We start from the raw sequence: 6,000 nt of genomic DNA, 5'->3' as shown, positions 1-6,000 counted from the left end.
TTGGCTTTTTCTTTTATAAAGAAAAAAAAATGAAATTCATTTATTATGATGAAGAAAATTACAAAATATTACTTTTTTGAGATGTTTAATATTTTTTAAATCATCCTTTTAGGGTTTTCTTTTATGCTTAGGTGCACTATTCATTTACCCTCCCACATTTTGAAAATTCTATTTCTATTGTATATTTTGTTTTGTTTGTTTCTTAATATATAATGTGTAATTTCATTAATCCAATCATTCGATAGTTCTGGTTGGTGACCGGTTAAATTTTTTCTAGTATAGAAAGAAATAAAAAGTCATTCTGGACTCAGTGTCGTAAATTAAACTAACAAAGTAGAGCATCAGTGTTATTCAAATTGAATATATATATATATAAAGTTTTTAACTATGAAAAACAAAATATACATTTCTAGAACTTCCCTTTTAGTTTTCCTGGCGCTTCAATAAATATTCTGTCAGGATTTAATTGTAGCATATATAACCGTTTTATTTTGCATAAGCGTGTTTATTATATTAAAGAAATATCAGACACAGTCAAAATATCAACAGTTATCAAAATAAGCAGTAGTTTAAGAGCTCATCAAATTTGTAAAGGATGTACGTTGATATCACTTCATTTCAAGGAGGTGAACAATTTTAACTCATGCTTTGATATTCTAGGTTTTCTTTCTATTAATTTAAAACTATTCATTATAAAATTAGTTGGGTTTTGCTGCATTACAGCTCTAAAAATTATTAATTTCGATCACATTTGCCTGTGTATCTCTACTCATATGTTATAATGTTAAAATTATTGATAGATTCAAAGCTTCTATTGTTGTGGGCTTTCACACGACTTCTGATACAGAAAAATCGACTTAATTCATTTTCAGCACCTCAATTCCCCTCTGAGGGAAAGAAAACCCTCCACGTATCATGTCACTACACCACTCCCTCCGTTCCAAGCCATTAGTGGCTTTAGCGGAAGTCCTCTTTTGCCCTCAAACTGATCACATTCCGCAGTCATCAGTCCGGCCTTGTGAGATACCACTGATGCAGATGCCCCAAGGGACATCCACATTGGTAAATTCCTTCCTAGTCAAGTTTGCCTTCAAAGAAGACATCAGACACTTAACTACCACATAGCTCTCAGAAACTAAGCTAAAAGCGTACACACAGAAGATCGAAGACCCCACGCCTATCACTACAAAATCTATCACCACTTACAACCATAAGTACCCACCTTACAAATGATTGCAACAAGTTATGCCACGACAGCATATCAATCCAGCCAAAAATATTGCCACGACGTCATACTGTTAAAGTTAGTGATTGGATTGCTACCAGCGTGAAAACATATAAATGTCCCAGAGAACTTCAGGTCTGGTTCATTTGGGAGCTGAGTATAACCTCTAGTCTCCCACTTTATTTTCAGCAATACATGATGTGGATTGTATATTAGAATTGCCTGATCGATCTTAAATTCCCTTTCACGAGATGAGTACTTTCTCATCGGCCATTATACCGGTTTAATATAGTCACAAACTGGTTTTGGATAATCGCAAATTTTCTTGGTGTGCACCAGATCCGAATCTCTCAAAATTGTGGATTGATAAATTAGAACACCATTTCTGTCAAGTTATCCTAAATTCTGTGAAGTACAGAATATTTTTTAAACGGTTTTAAAAGTATTTTATATTAATTAACTGTGTAGTAAAAGGTACACCATTCCAAAATATCCAAAAAAATTTTAACAATTTAAGGAAAAAATGTGATTACAAAAAAATGAGCAGTCGTTAAGGTGAGGATTTTTTTATTTATATAAGAATACAGTTTTAATATTCTTATCTAATTATAAATAACATTTTTAAATTGTAATTTCATTAAAAATTAGGCAGTTCTTATTTACACATAAATTTAATTAAAATAAACTTTCATGTTCATTTCTTTATATATTACTATCTGTATAATTTCCTGCTTTATTTTATGTATTTGATATTTATTTACTGCCTCGTCTAAATATAAGGTAATTTTTTTGCCCCTATCATCTTTCATTGAATTATTTTAGTTATTACCTTGTTATGAAATATTTATTGCTTGAATATTCAGCTCATAACCCGTACAATCTGAAAAAATAAAAATAAATTGTAAATACAATTTAAAGGATTTAACAGATGTTTGAATCGTAAACTGTTGGATGGAATAATACTGAATATCGCTCTTCAGGCTATTCCCATAAAGTTCAGTATATAGTTACAAGTACAATTTACACAAGATATGAAAGACTCTTGAGAGCAAGGAATGTCCACAAATTTCGGCCAACATTTTGTAAAATGACGCCTAAAAGTTGGTTTTTTTTTATTTTTAATTAAAAATACAATAGCACATTCTGTTTGAGGATAATGTACTAGCGTGTAAAAAGACAACCATAAAGAGATTTATTAATCTCTTTTTTTGTAAGTAGATAAAAAATTCATGTTAATAAATTATTATTTCTCAATCATGTTGGTAAAACATTAAAAATATGTAGTATTTTTAACACTGAACATTGAACCATTTTACAGCTCTGTCGTATTTTTTTTTTTAAATCCATTCTGGTAGTGTCAATATCGTATTTAAGACGTACGGTAGCTTAGGGTTCTGATTAGCATTTTAGGATCGTATCAAAAAATTGCACCGACCGTCTTGAATTTTGTTAAACACTTTTTAAAATCTTTAAACTCGGTTGTAATGTATTAAAAATTCTGCCCAAACATTACAAGTGTGCAGTGTTAGGATCCTCGAAGCAAACAATAGGAACTGATTAAATAAATCGTTAAATTCCCCATCCTCAACGAACAGCTAAACATAATTCGCGTAACAAATATTTATTTGAGGTATTTCCAAATAAATTTTTATCAAGAAAATATACAGTTCTTCAATAAGAACTGTGCGTTTAAGAAGCTGCGAAAAACAACGGTACAAATTAATTACATAAATTGTATGCTCTGTGTCGCACAGATGTATGACTGGCCATACATCAGACATTTAAAATGTCGCAAAGTTACAAAATGTGATGCGTAATCTGTGTACGTCCCTTTTTCCACCATTAAGTTCTTTTCTGAAATTCATTACTGACCTCGGTAACCGTATTTGTTCTTCCGTCAAGTTTAAAACTTCCCATTTACAGTTTCAGTTTTTTAATTTTCTCAACATTTTCCTTATTATTAGGAAAATTTTAACCACGTATTGGTAGAAAAACATCGTTTTTAAGCTCTCTAATTAAGCGTACAAAAAATATAACTATCGATTTAAGAATTATTTTACGCATCTCGACCGTATTCCCTTTTAAGAGGACGATTTGTGTTCGGTATCGGGAATTCGCTGCAAGCCTTTATAGAGCGATTCTTATACGTTTTAAATCCGGATACTTTTTAATAAATTTAAAGTTTTTATTTTATATGCCGTACAAAGTAAAATTAAAAATATAACATATTTTCAAAAAAATAATAGTTTGTTTATCGTTTGACATATCAGTAGATGTCATCTACTGATCACCTTCAGATTACTTTAACGTACAACGTACGTAGTCGATGAGAATATAAAATAATAAAAAAATTATAAAGATAATATATTTTATTTATTATTTCAATCAGTTTTTCCAGCTTACTGCCAGATCTGGGTGTGTGTAAATAGGTAAATGCAATTACTGCTACCGGCTTACTAGGCCTACAGCTGCAAATATAAATGTAAATGTACCGTTAATCATGTACTCCTGAACAGACTCAGGTCGATCACGCCTGACACATATGATTAATTAAATCCCAACCACTAAAGAACACCGGTGTCCACAGTGTAGCATTCAAAATCATATTAAAGCAACATCTAAAACATTTAAATAACGACACTATCTGTTGTATTAAGAAAGTTTATGAAATACCTGTTTATGTATTAATATAAAAGTAAAAATATATTTTATTTGGATAATTAATTTTTCAAAATTAAATGATTAATAAATAAAACATGCGATTAGAGAACGCAGACGTAAGTTTATTCACGAACAGTCTTATATAACTACATTACAAGTTTTCTTTTCCGTTTTCTGTTAGCCTTCTCGTTTAATGTCCGTTCTTCGAGTACTGTTTCTCGGGTGACTTGTTAGCAGATGCTGCTTCCCTGTCATAGGCATTCAATGCTCTGATTTGTACTTTTCCTTAATCTGACCGTTTCTGTAGTTTTGGATTGTTATCGATGTTTGAATTTATTACTCATATTTCAAACCGGCATTGTAAGCACCGTTTCATTTTCGTATTTAACAGCTTATGTTGTCAACTTACAAAAAAAAAACAAAACATTTTGTACGTATATCATTTAAAGACTGGTTACATTAAATAGAAAATAAGGGAAAAATCGAAATAAGGGAAGACTTGTACGAATGGGTATCAAGATTCGACTTCCGGAAAATTTCGACATACCTTCGCGTCTCATATCCCCCAGACCCCAAAACCACCGTCAGCTCAAACGTATATATATATATACATGTATATTTTACTTTCTTGTAGACACTACAACTGCCAAATTGTAATTTTGCGCCAATCACTTTCAAATTTTTCCTTAAAAATAACTCGTCCCAAAATCTCGGCCGAGTTCGTTAACGTCCAAAATCGGAAAATGGTAGTGAAAATGGAGGGGGGTTTTCGAAAAAAAAAGTCGTTATAACTCTTAAGTAAAATATCGAATTCGTTTAAGTTGCTACCATTCTATGAATATGGACCTAAAACCTATCTAAGTTAAGTTTTTTGATATCACCAATCACTGGCCCACGAGGTGGAAAAAATGGGGTTTTGAACACAACAAAAAATCATACCTCTCTTAATAGGCACAGTATCGAATCGGTTTAAAGTGGTCCTTAGTCCTCTAAACATTACCTAAAATATTGTCTGAAGCAATTTTTGGTATGACCAGCCCTTATGCAAGGGATGACCAAAATGTTGCTGAAATTGTAAGATGGGGCTTGTTGTATACTAAACATGTGAAACTTTTTATTCACCTGCAACCATTGTCGTGTTGAGTAAATTTGAAGTTTTTCTTAACTTTAAGGTGGAAATCTTTTTTATCCCCTACTTAGCACCGGTGAAATCTACCTCCACCTTCCAACGTGCTGAAAGGTATTTTTTTGTCTTCATGCTGTACCAGATCACCCTAAACAGGTTTTTTGGGGATTTGATTAGATGAACATTTTTATAAGAGCTGTAAGTTCAATCAATCTTAAAAAAATATATTTATGTAAATCGATCTTATATACGTTGAGAATTTACATCGAATAATTTTGTGTCAAAACGTTAACATCCAGTGAAAACTGCAAATGCCCAAATTGGACTGATACTTTACCTTTTAGAGCTGTAGCTCTGCTATAGCTATATACAGTAGAAGTCCGATAATCCGGCACGTTCGGGACCGGCTCGGTGCCGGACTACCGAAAATTCCGGTCTATCGGGCGGTAATTATAATAACAATTAGGTTAATAATTAAACTACAAATACAGTATGCAATACATACAACAAAGTTTATTTTACATTTCATATAATGTATGTACACGTACTGTAAAACATATTTCACTTAGATTTAAAAAAGTCACGAATGTGTTTTTGTTTTCTTTACTTTTGGCGTTTAGTATAAAATTTATTTCTAATGATATGGAAATCAATAATTTCTGAAGCACTGTAGCTAGTACTAGCCTCAGCAAAAGAGATAAAATTATTTAGTGATTCTGCAGCTTCTGCCCAGCTGATTTTTTCCTTTTCTTCCGTTTCGGCATCTGAGTCACTTTCTTCAAGATTTTGAGTAGGCTGAGGGTTTACTACAATGTTGATAATGTCCTCATCGGTTAGTTCTTGTTCAACAGGCTCATTCTCGTCGATTAGAAGCCACTCCTCTACCTCATCTTCAGGCAGGTTTTTCAAGGGATTGTCAGCACTTCTAACGACATCCAAAACTTTGGTCAGATCGTCTTGATGGTTTTCTTCCTCATCAGTCTGTAGA

General features: G+C 32.1%; 1 protein-coding gene across 2 annotated transcripts in view; it reads right to left on the bottom strand.

The window, feature by feature from the left end:
- Positions 1 to 1,790: 1,790 nt before the first annotated feature.
- Positions 1,791 to 6,000, bottom strand: part of LOC142331234 (uncharacterized) — a 61,321-nt gene continuing 57,111 nt past the window's right edge. For both annotated transcript variants that reach the window (XM_075376986.1, XM_075376985.1), the window contains exon 9: positions 1,791 to 2,105. The gene's annotated coding sequence lies outside the window, so the exon portion shown is untranslated. The remainder of the gene's footprint in view (positions 2,106 to 6,000) is intronic.

Source organism: Lycorma delicatula, chromosome 10 (assembly GCF_047948215.1).
Source record: "Lycorma delicatula isolate Av1 chromosome 10, ASM4794821v1, whole genome shotgun sequence".
In the NCBI taxonomy this organism is placed as follows: Eukaryota; Metazoa; Arthropoda; class Insecta; order Hemiptera; family Fulgoridae; genus Lycorma; species Lycorma delicatula.
The sequence above is the reverse complement of the archived record's forward strand: the minus strand, read 5'-3'. Positions and strand labels throughout refer to the sequence as shown.